Source organism: Falco biarmicus, chromosome Z, assembly GCF_023638135.1.
Source record: "Falco biarmicus isolate bFalBia1 chromosome Z, bFalBia1.pri, whole genome shotgun sequence".
Lineage (NCBI taxonomy): Eukaryota > Metazoa > Chordata > Aves > Falconiformes > Falconidae > Falco > Falco biarmicus.
In genome coordinates this window covers 22,603,201-22,616,010 of record NC_079311.1, presented here as the reverse complement: position 1 = coordinate 22,616,010, position 12,810 = coordinate 22,603,201, and positions in this window count along the sequence as shown.

Genomic DNA, 12,810 nt, shown 5'->3' with positions numbered 1-12,810 from the left:
TATTGGTTAGTTGCCTAAATACCAAGCCCGCCCCTAGTTTCTCTTCTGTAGTTATCTGTTCCCACCTGCAACATTCTTTTCCCACCGCGATCTTCCCGTTATTGCGTAACAAGAACAGCCAAGGATAGTGTATTTTTGCTTTACTTCAGATAAGCTGAGAGCGATGTGCATTTTTGTCCAGCCAGCTGGACTATGTCTATGTGACCCTTTCCAGCTAGCCAGTTATCCACAGACTACTTTTTTAATTTTGCAGATGAGCTCTTACCATCTTGATGGGTGGAACCAAGCTCTCAAATTTATATGCCTCTGTTCTCCAGGCTATCTAAATTTAAATTTAATACGTTGAGTTAATTTCTATAAAAGCTGTAGGGGATGTGATCAAAAGTCTTTTAAACTTCAACTTCTGTCCACTGTCATTGATCTGCAAATTTTTCTTTCAGAATGTATTTAAAAACCTTTTCACACTGTCTGTTCCCTGCCTGCCCATTGTGAAAACGTATTTGATTAGAAAGCATTGAAAAATTGATCAAGGCTTCTGATCTTTTGGAACAGGTGCTGGTTAACATTTCAGGAATACATCCCTAAATGGGAGAATGGATGGTAAGAACTGTGTTTGCAGGGGGAATTTGTCCGTTTGACAGAGGTCACTTTTACTGTACCTAGTAACAAAGCAGTGCTGTGCTTGGGATTTCAAGGGAATAAAAAGGCTTCTAAACAGCTCTTCCTCCGCCCGCTATGGAAAGAGAACCTAAACTAGATCCTGTGCTACAGCATTAAACATGCGCAGTTGGCTCTGCTTGAGGTTTGTATGTGGGTGTGTTCTGAAATCAAAATGAAGTCATAGTGAATTAAATTTTTTGGACCAAAGATTTGGGTTGTTTAGCAGTTTGATGAACAGCTCTTGTCACCTAGTTAAAGGCAGGGAACTTCTTAAATGGTATGCCTGTCTCAGTGTAATGTAGCACAGATCCCCTTTCCACATGTATGCCTCTGCTGAAGCTGGTAGTGTTTGGGCCATCACCAAAATGGGAATTACTGTTGATATACCTCTATGATCAGTTTAACATAGTGCATAGCTATAGGTGTATTGCTTTTGCACCTGAGCTAACATATACTTGCTAGTCATACTGTGCCATTGACCAGGGCAAGTGCTGCTACCTGGGATTTGCCTGTCTTATAGGACACTGTGTAGGATAGGCTTTATACTACTAGAGGACTTGGACTGGCAACCTGGTCATTGAGAGGTAAAATCAGCACCATTTGGACAAAGAAGACAAAAGCAGAATGTGAAAAACTGACTGGCAATAAAGTTGTATCTAGAAATAAAAAGGCACGCATTTAAATGCATTGGAACTAAGCACTGAAATTATTTCCTTAAGACTGTTAAATTCTTCGTCATACAACTCAAAGACAGAATGTCATCTTTTAACAAAGGTGACCCAAAAAGCTTGAGGATGGTAATACAGGATGAAATTCAATGGCTTGGGTTTTTTTGAGGTCACAATAGCTAATAAATTAAATTAATGACTATAAAGACTTGTATTTTTTTCCTTATTTTCTGTTAATTGCTGATTGAAATTGGATTTACATCAATTCCATAAAATAATAATAATAATAAAAAATCCAGTTAGGAAAGGCCCCATGTGTTGCATTTTTACAGTGCTGGTACAACAGAGATGTCTCTGGGATTGTTGGGTGTTATGCACATACATATTTGAGAGTGTGAGTTAGATTATTTTTTTAAAATGTCACTGTTCTTTAGGAATGAGTTTGGTAGGGACATGGGCTGTAGTTAAAGCTTCAGATACAGTGTTCTGTCACTGTTTTCATGTCTGGCTTCTTTACCGCAGAGGACTAGCAACTGCAGCTTTAGTCTGTGGGACAATAATAGTTGCCGACTTCTCAACAGTGCTTTGCAGCATCTGCTTCTAGCAATGAAAAGACACATGATCATGGAATTTAATGTCTTTCAGAGAAAAAAAATCTTCAATGAAATAGTGCTGAGCTTTTTCCCCTAGTTTTAAACTGACTTGCTGCACGAGCTTTTGTTCTGTATCTCTGATGAAACTCATCACGTGTGCTTTGACTGCAAACATTTTTGTCGACACCCTACCTTTTGTTGTAGTGGTTTGGTACAGATATAATGTTAGGTTAAAATAATAAATTTCTATGCATGTGGGTGGCAATTATTCAAGGTTTTTTTAAAGTTTAGAAGTGGTATTCTGTACTGATGTGCCTTCCTTACAGCCATGGGAAGATGATATTCCTGTCCAGAGATTGCAAAACTTTCTAAAGCTGTATTCTAAATAGATGGTATATAAAGACTGTATAAAGACCATATGGTACATGTCTTTCTCAGATTTTTCTTTGAGATAAGTTACAATTTTCAAGTAATTTAAAATACACCCTGACAGAAAGCTGCTTTTGTGTCTCCCTGTGTTTTTGTCTCTTCTGGGTGTCTGGCTTACCACACCATTTCCTTGTGATGTGACTGTCTTGCAGGTTATTTGACTTGAATCCAAGTCATCTTTATTTTTATGTTGCTTTTGCTTTTATTCTATATGCACATATGCAAGTATGCCTTTTCACTTCCTTTTCTTTAATTAATGTCATGGACTTTCAAATGCATACAGATAAATATGGAAAGGAATTAAAATATCCCCATTGTACTGTACATGTGAACGTCTCTGCTGGTTGAAGATGAATCTTGGAGAAATAATATTCACTGTTGACTCATATTTCGACCATGTAAAATCCTGCACATAGGATAAGGATGTATTTAACTCACCCTCAAAGCAACAGCTCCCTTCTTTTAATGTGGGTAAAACACAGGTTAAATTGTGCTATGCAAGGTCTGCAAAAGTCAACTAGTCTGTGGGCTCAAAGGCTTCCCATATTTGACTGTTTCTCTGATTTAATGCTGGCAGAGCCCTCTATGAATGCGTAATGCAGAATTTAGTCTGCACCTAGTGACCAGTTTGCAGAGTGCCCTTTACGTTATACAGCTTCCAAGTCTTCTGTGCTAGATTAATTTCTCCCTGCACCAAAAGACCAACGACTCCTAGTGCCAGTCAGTTTTCATAATTAGGTTCCCCTTTAAATGCTTGCTTGCGTTCCTGGCAGTGTGAGTTGAAGGTGGCTCTTGCACTCAGTGAGGTGGATCTGCCATTTTTAAAAGGCTCATTTTTGCATTATTGTGTATTTGAGCATTTGTTCCTTAATGGTCATCTCTTTTTTTAAAGCCATGTCAAAATGCTTGAACTGAGTCAGCAGCAGCTTGTAAAATCATGAGAGGAATTAAGAAACTGAGGTCTTACAGAATCATTCAAATGGCTGCCTTGCTGCTTTTCCATTCTTCTATCTGACAGTGGCAGGAGAGTGTGTAGCATCTTCTACTATGTTTCATAGATCTGTGACTTGTGGAAAGTAAATCTGTGGTTAAGAATTAAAGGGCAACATTGACATAACAGATGTGTCTTCATCCCTTTGGGAAGGGCCTCTGTTAGCACAAGGAGCATTGGCAGGTACAGAGACCTGCTTGTTCTCCTCTATAACACATTTATATTACATCAACCACCCCACTCCCCCCCCCCCCCCCCCCCCCAACTATACATGATCAGGCAATTAAGACTTTTGTTTATTGTTGCTCTACACTTTGCTATTTGATGTCATCAGTCTCTCCCATTCAAAATTTATTTTCAGAGGACTTTAGTGACCTTGAGCATGACTTCCCCTGGGATCTGTACAAGGGATTTGTTGGCTCTTAAAGGGACTTTTTGATCAGAGAATATCTTGAGAGCCTTACTTTCACTATCTTTCAAAAAAATAAAGTTCCTTCTTATTGTTTTCCATACAGCACACCGTTTTGGATTTTTTTCCATTGTCAACAGCCTTCCCTTCTTGGTTTTAAGCTGAGAATGCAAAGATGAGAAGGCAAAGGTAGAAGTGCTGTGCCTGGCATGTGCCTATGTCAGTCCCAGTGTAACACTGCTTCCGAACATCAGAAACAAAAAAGTATACTCTTCCCCAAATGAGCTTTTTGATTAAGTCTGCAAATTGTTCAGAACACATACCTGCCTAAACAAACTGAATAATTGTATGTACAAATGAATCGAAAATTATACCCCTGGTGACTTGTTTTCCTATTCAGCTTCTGCTCAGCAAAGAGCAGAAATGTCTCCGTCTGAGGTTAATTTACTACCATTAGTGACCGTAAGCTTCTGGTATTGACTGAGCTTCCAGCAGAAATAGCAGTGGCAGGGCATACACAAAAGCTACTGTAGATAGAGAATCAAAATGTGGCTGGATCAACAAAGATCTTCCTCTGCAGTAAAAAGAGCAAACCTGAATATTCTCACTTTTTCCTGGGCCTGGAGATGAGGGGGAAAGCATCCTAATATTGCTGTAGTTGTCAAAGGTAAAGCAGCAGCAGAAAGACTTCCCTCCAGGTTTAGCAATATCCAAAATCACTCTAGAGCTCACAGGCAAGCTGCTGTGGTACCTTGATGTGGCCCATATTTCATCCCACAGACTGGAGACAAAGCTTTTGAGGAACTTCCCTTTCTAAATATTTTTTTTCAAGTTTTGATGCCTAGGCTGCCTGTAGTACTCTGTGATCCAGGTAAATTTGGCCCGCTGCAACATGTGCTCATTCTCAGCATTAGCTTTGGGCTGCCTATCTCTAATTTATTCGAGCTACTATTGCGATGTGCTGTTATAATTCTAAAAGCAGTAAGATGCTGATGCAACAAGAGCATCTCATGTTCTTACGATGTTATTACCCATGGCTTGACTTAAATTCCCCATGGTTTTTACTTAAGAGATCAAGCTTCTAAGAACTGCTTGTGATATCCTTACATCACAAGGGCACATGGCAGGCTCTACACTTGCTTTTAAGTGTATACATTTTCATGTGCTTTGAAGTATATACAATGAATAAAGATACCCTTTGTAAGTACACAAGTACCTTTTTTTTTTTTTAATTGCTTTGACATTTGAGGAGTTAAAAGGTACATCTTAAGCACCAAGTTTTGAGAATTGGTTTTGACTTCTTGACAAAGAAGTTGACAAAGTTTTTTCTCTTGACAGAGAATAGACTGTAACTTCGCTCAGTAAGAAGCTGAAGCAGCGAGGTTTGCAGACACAGCCAGGGAACATTAAGAACTTCTGGTGTAAATAGTGTCTTTGCACCAGAGCATAAAAGAAGCTCTCCATTTCAACAATTAGAAGGTTCCGTGACTTCAGCTGATCCATTTCTCTAGGCCTGACTCTTGCTGCTTATCTAGGATTTAATAAAATGTTGTTCTTTCTTAACATCTGTGACCAGCTGATCTGAGGCTGGAAGTAGCGCCAGGATTTATCTCCTAAGCTTACTCTTCTGACTGCAACTCTTCTCTCTCTGCACTGCATTCACACCTGCCCTTTTCAGTGTGTAGGGTGATGCTTACAGTTGGTCCCTGTTGGTACCCCAGCTGGTTGTTTGTCCAGAAATAAAACTTATAATGATAGGAAAGGCATAACTTTCCTTCAGAACATTTTCACTCACAGGAACTTGATTATTCCTGAACTCCGGCTTTCCAACAGAATTGGCCAAAACTGGTCCACTATTACTCAGACACTGTCAGACATGAGCCTTATCTCCTTAACAGATTGAAGAAAAACTCCAGTGCTTTGGGTTTGTTTTGCTTTTTTGTTTTGTTTTGTTTTGTTTTGTTTGTGTGTGTTTTTTTAACAATGTAGCACTACTCACATTTTTCTAATTTTTAAAATGAGCTTTGTACTGTATGTGTATACTCTGTATATTTGTTATCACTTTTATGTATTTTGTTTCATGTAGGTAACGAGTAGTTGCAGACTTGACAAGTTATTGCTGTGGATCATTGGCACTCAATTATAGTTACTTCTCATTAGGGGGGGAAATTAATGTCACCTTCTTATTTTTCTGTACAGCGGCCTAATAACGTCAGGTTATGAAGTTTACCAACACAGATTATTTTTGGGTTAAAAAAAAGCAAGTGATTACTTGCTCCTCTGGTGTCTAGCAATTTATCTAGTGCAATAGCAACAATTATTTCTTTTTAAATTGCATCTCTAGTTCTTTTGATCATGCTTTCCTCTTTTCTTCTCCATTGCTAAAACACCAGTGCAAGTTATGGTTGTTTGCTTTAAACCTGTGCAACTTATTCCACTGCTCTGATTACATCTGCTTGTACATATAATGTATGAGGTGCAGCCAGAGCCTCTGACAGTGTGAACACATTTTTGGTCACAGAACACAGTTTCTTTGTAGTGGATGATACAAACTAGATCTGCATAAATATATTACTTTTTAAGGGGACACTGCCTGTTTTCCTGTAATCCCATATCTTGCCTGCTGAGTACTCAAAGGTGGTCGGTCATGGGTGAGTAAAGCAGCCAACTTCACTAGTTTTGTTTTTGTAAAGCATTGTCTGGTGTGCTCATAGTGTAATGAAAACGCTTCTTCACCAGATGGCAATGTTGCATGAGACTAACCACTGTGCTTCCTCTAACGGGCGTAGCAAGACCTGTGTAAGGAAGTGGTACGGTTTGGTCGGGAGAGTGAGTAGCCATGTTGGCAAAACTCTTTTATCTCCTTTTTAAGTACCTACAGTGGAGGTCAGAAAGGATAATTTTCTTCTTTGTCAAGTGCAAAGAAAATGTGGAAGGAAGTTCATATGAAATTCAGCTCAAGTAAAAAGATTAAGGACACCCTTCTTAAAGAAATACGTGTTCACACGTCTTTGTCGTTTTTGCAGTTGCTCTTTATAATAATTAACACCCAGAGACATTTCCAAGGTTACACTAACCGTATGCAAGAATTCTGCTGATCACAGTTCCCAGAAAGCAACTAGTTAAGAAAATGATTTCTATATGAATGATTACCAAGGCTCTGAAATTAGAGGCTTTCCTAATTTTAAGGTGTCAGCTGACTATCTCTTGTGGCTTTTCAGAGTTTTAAAAGGTTTTGTTTCTTTCCCTTGAAATAGCTTTCTAATGTAATTCTGTTTACACAGAATTTTCCCCCAAAGATTTATCTGAATAGAAATAATAGTGTCAGGACACATTCTGCACTGAATGCTGCTTTGAGTTCAGTGCTATTCTAATCTACTTGTTTTATGTATTATGTGTGACAAACACACATGACTCCAAAGGAGTACTCATGTATTCCACTTAATGTATACCTAATATGGAACCTTCTGTTAAAATTATGGTCAGATACCTTACTTTTAAATTTTTAATAATTGAAGTGTAATTTAAAAGCTCTGAGTGGAAATTTATTTTATTGAAGCAGGAGAGGACATGTTATAGCCAAACCAAAGGCAGTCTCATCAGAGAAGCAAATGTAAAATTCAAGGTTTTCATAGTGTGAAACACAATATAATAGCGGCACACTTAGCTGAACAGTGCCTGCAAATGCACAAAACGTTCCTTTGTCTTTCGAGTAACCTTAGTCCATGTCCATCCCATAGATTTAGCTGAAATAGTCGTAATATCAGTAAATTGTTTCATGCCTTTTTAGCTATTTCCAGTAACAGTTGAAGAAAGTCTTTAAGAAAATGCTTAAATTCATCATTGTGTAGATCACAAGTTAATAAACTGAATAGAGTGTGTTACTTTCTTGAAGTAAGTAAGTGGTTTTGGCCCAGTCAGTTCCTTCGTTCCTGAGGTGCTGACGGCAGGTGACTTGTTGCCTTTGGGTACCTCGTTAATCTAGCAGCTAATCGTGCCCACTGTTTTCCTATATTGACTCCAGAGGAAGGCTGGGATGATTTAGTGACTTCGTTAAGCACTTAGTTGGAAAGGAAGAATTTGGGCCTAAAGCCACACTTAGAAATTACTTTCTTTTTAAGTATCATTGCTTTTTACTGTCTTTCTCCTTCTCCTTCTGTTGGAAGTCAGGAAGACGGCAAAGGCTGATTACCAGATACATTTCCAGTGGTCCCTCACTGAGAGCTTGGGGTGCCACCAGTGATGGATTTGTCTGTACCTTTGGACATAATCTTTATAATTCAGGTGAAACCATAAGACATGGTTAAGAAGCAGATTTTCCAGAGTCACTGCAGTAGCAGTACAGTCGATTCTCAGTGGTTTTCCTGCTTTGTGCTTCTCAAGTATGGCTTTTGAGATGGATGCTGATGGGACTGTCTGTCCTCTGCCAGGTGCTAGTCAGCTTAGCCATGCCACTGCTGGTTTCTGCTTGCCTGGAAGCAACAGCATCCTTTCCACTGTATCCTTCTGTCACAGAGGGAACCTGTTCTCTGCCACGTCTGGCTATACATCTTAAGGGTTAATAAATTGATTGACAGTGCCTGCCATCATTCAGCTTAAAGAAGCAGGACTAAGATACTAGGAAGCCTGATGCAGCTTACAACTGTGCCCAGAATGAGGGCTTGAGCATATATATACTGCTGCAATTACAAATCTTCAGAACTGTGACTTGGTTGTTATTCCCTTTCTGTTACACTCTTTGTGATGAGGTTCTTTAGAAAGCAAAATGTCACTATAACAGTAATTTACCATCTTATTGTAAAATGGCTTGTTTATATATTGGAGCCTGATAGGCAATATATGTGTGCAAACTGTAATGCAAGATATTTCATTACGATCATGTTGCTCATTCAGGCTGAGTCACTTATCCAGACCACTGTACAATAAGATGTCAAACTATTGTTGCAGTGATATCAGTTTCCCTTCTAATTTCACACTGGTAATTTTGACAGAACAAGAAGGGCAATGTGTGAAGACTGCATCTAGTAAAGCAGATTTGGGCTGACAAGGTAAATTATAGCATTATTGTCTAATGGGTGAAAATAAAACTGCACTTTCAGACTCCCACAAGTTTTCTTCCTTTTAAAGATATGGATATCAGACTTCAAGTGGATTTTACAAAATCTCCTGTAGATATTTCAATTAATATTTATGTAAAAGAAAAATCTTAACTGGCAATCCACAGTAGGATGACTATCACAAAGCACCCTGCCCCTCCCCCTCCCCCACCCCCCGGCCCCGGCCCCCCTTCTTTTTAAAGGAAGTTGCAACCCTTGGTTTATTTAATTTTTTTATTTTTTCCTGGAAGAAAAATACAAAGTGAGAGAGTAAAAACAAAGAGAAATATTTTTGCCTTCCTGAAAGACTCCATGATACAGATTTGAAACCTGAAGTGGTGGAAAAATTCCACTCCCTAATCCCCTAGGCTATGTCATAGTATGTACTTTTTTCTACTGATAAAGTACTACCTACTGACAATTTTCTTACCGAGATCTACTTTGCTCAGTTTGAACTAAATGGAGGTCAATCATACCATGTTTTTTTTTAAAAAAAAGGTAAGCATGTTTTGAAGTATCTTTGGCTATAATTAATAAAAGACTTCTCATAAAAATAGATCTCACAAAATGATTTCTCTTGGAAAGCACACATCTTGGTCATAAACTGATTTTTGAATGCCACGAAATTTTTAATAAAAAGAATTAATAATTTCACCAGGAATCATTTTAAGCTCTAAACAGTTACTTGAGCTAATTTATTTTACTTGCACAAAGATGATGGAAAAGCTATGATTAACATTCATTGTATAATGTTAGTGAAATCCATTCTCAATCAGGAAGCCCCCTGTATTGCAACAACAACAAAAAAAGAGCTGATGCAGTGATCTGTAATATATGGGGAATTTACTTTTCCTTTTCAGAGCAAATTGCTCTGTACTAACAGTCCAGCTGGAACTGGGGAAACTCCCGCGTGGTACTCTTGTGTTATGAACTGGTTATGAACTGGTGGGGTCTGTAGTCATTCTCAGCCTGGGTGTCCAGAGCAGGTCCGCCTGGCTAAGTTTATTTACTTCTCACCTGCCTTTTAGGGTACATGCCACTGCCCATTACATCTGTTAATTAATCTGATAATTACTGCATGTGAAGTTCAAGACCATGCAGTCAGCTTATGTTGTGAAGCCTGATGTTCTGTATGTGTTGAAAATAGGTAAGATCAATTTTGTTCCATATGTTGATTGTGTGAGATCTAGGCGAACCTCACATGTCAGCACAGGGAGTTGAACCTGATATTAATTGCCACCAAGTTCATTACAGGAGATGCTTCCTGTTTATACTTTGTGTGCTTCACCATGGATTTTTTTCATGCAGACTGGCCATTGCTACTCCTGTAAGTTGAACATGATCCTGATTCTTTTAATAGAGAAACCACTTAGCAATGCAATTAATAAGACATAGGAATGGAACAAGATAGTCAGTGTCTTTAAAAAGCAAAAGAGATTTTTTCTTTCTTTTCTTTCACAGGCCTTCTAGGAGTAGTATCTTGGGCTGGGGAGAAGGAATAAAGCACAAAGAGAAATACATAAAACAGCCCATCAGACTTCTGAAAACACTCTCTTAAAACTCAATCGTCTATTTTTGATGGTACACATATGAACTGGATTTTGTCACAGAGCTATTCCTGTGCTTTCTCGGACAAAGGCCTCTTTTCCTATCATCTGTAACATCTGTTACTGCTTGCTCTTGAGAATGAAATGGCTTTAAAACTTTTATGAGAAAAAGCAAACCTGTTGGTTTTAGAACTTGTCAGCTACTGACCCCCTATTGTCCAGGTGCTTTTTGGCCTAGCACAATGTGTGAATCAGGTTAAAAGAGGAATTCAGAAAAACAGGCGGCATTCAAGAGTCTACTTGTATTCTACTGGTCTACAAGTTTAGTTTTCTTTAGACTAGGTAAGCTAGAAAGGGACACACTAAAGGATGACTTATGTTCAGTTGTTACAGAAAGCATTGATATGTTTGGGGTTTAGTTAAATGTGTAGATATGGTGATGTTAATAGTAAACAGTTCTTGTGTACTTCCCTAGAACTGTCAGAGGAGTTGAGATTTAATAATTTGAATTAGTGTATGGAAACTTCATGGTACCCAGTGTTCTCTGAAGCAGTCTGCTTCTTGTTATTCTTCATTGTCATCCTTGTCATCTTCATCAAATACTTTGATCACCCCAGTAATGCAGATATTGACATCTCTCCTGTGCTTTAAAGACTCTGCAACACCTTGAAATACTGTATGTGCCTTTTTAAACATATGCAGTACTTGATGTTTTCTTCTGTGTTTGCTGCAGTCTCAACTGCTTTTCATGCGAGTATCCTGGTTTCTTCATCTGCTACGGTTTAATGGTGAACCTATCATCTCCCCCTCCTGTCTCCTGCCACTGGGATCTGCGTAGCCGTCAGGTGTGAGGAGTGCTGTCTGCTGTGCTGCTGCGTGGTTGCCAGTCTGATGCAGTGGGGTTTCCTTGTTGGCTGCATATCAAAAGAATGGTAGTCTTCTGCTCCCTGTTTGACTTCTTCATCCTGTCTAAAAAATGATGAAGGTATCATAAGCAATTTGCCTGGGATCCAGTGTTAGGAGCAGCAGCTGGGGCCCTAGTGAAAAACGGATGAAAAAGGCTGAAGAGGATCACTTGGGAAAGAATCATGTAAATTGCTATGTCAGGGTCCTAGCTAGTCTAGTACTCTGTATCCAACAAACTCAGTAACCAGATGCTTCAAAGAAGGGTTAAGAAGTCTTGACATAGGCAACTATGGAATAATGCAATCAAAGAGGAAGATTAGTGTCAGATTTTACTGATTTTAGCAGAACAGAAATGAGCTTCTGGAGCACCTTCTTATAACTGAATAGAGAAATAAGGTTCAATGTTCACTTATGTTCACTTGAAAGGTAAGTACAGGTATTCCTCTCAGTTCTGCCTTGTTTAAAAAATGAAGCAAACAAAAATCCACCCCACAAACCCCACATAATTGGAACTCAGATGTTTGAGTAGTGTTTACTACACTGGCATTTTTCAAAGGTAAGTATAAAATGTCTTGCAATGATGTTTCATGGGCTACTGGGCAAGAATGAATTTATTCAAAAAGTGGGAGGAAGCACTGCTGCACTTATCACCTCAGTGAAGATCAAGAAGCAGGATATGAGAAGAAACCATGGACGATCATAAACAGTCTTCTACACAAGACAACAAAACTGAGTTAGTTCACTCATAAAAGCTAATAAAAATAACATCTTGCATGTTCAGCACATAAGTGAAACAATGTGGAATATAAACAGGAGAAGTTGTAAATCTCAATACACAATCAGGAGCATCATTCAACTAGTATAACAGGTTTTGTGGAATTACTCATTACTGGAATGCTAATATACAAGTGTATAGCTTGTTCAGGGGGGAAAAAAAAAAGTAAAGTGTGATCTTGAACACGAAAAACACAATATGCCTGCCCTGAGGTTTTCAGTACATATGCAGTTAGACTTGTTCAAAGTCTATAATAAAACATGCAGGCTTACATGTTAGAAATATACATCATTGTTTTTGGTCTGTTTACACAAAAATATTTAATCAGATAACAAACCCAGATCAAAATGTAGAAAGCATGAAGTGAAAAACTTCACGTTCAATGGAAGATCTTAACAAATTCAAGTGAAGACCCAGGCTTTCCAGCAAAATACAGGAATTGACAGATGAAAGCTTTCTTTTGCTAAAGAAGGTGGAGGCAGCAAGCAGAGAGAGAGGGCAATCAAATCTAGAACTGCCTGAGGCTATGAACTGAGAGTGAGTGAAATTGAAATAAGATTTTATGATCCTTGGGAAGAGAAGAAGAGAGAAAGCAAAATAAAGATCATGAACTTCCAGAAAGCACATTTCAATGAACTCTCAGCATTGTTGTTTGAGGTCAGATTGGTGGAAAGCCTGATGAAAAAGAAGCTACAGAAAGCTGCCACAGGACAGATAGGTATAGCAAATAAGGCCA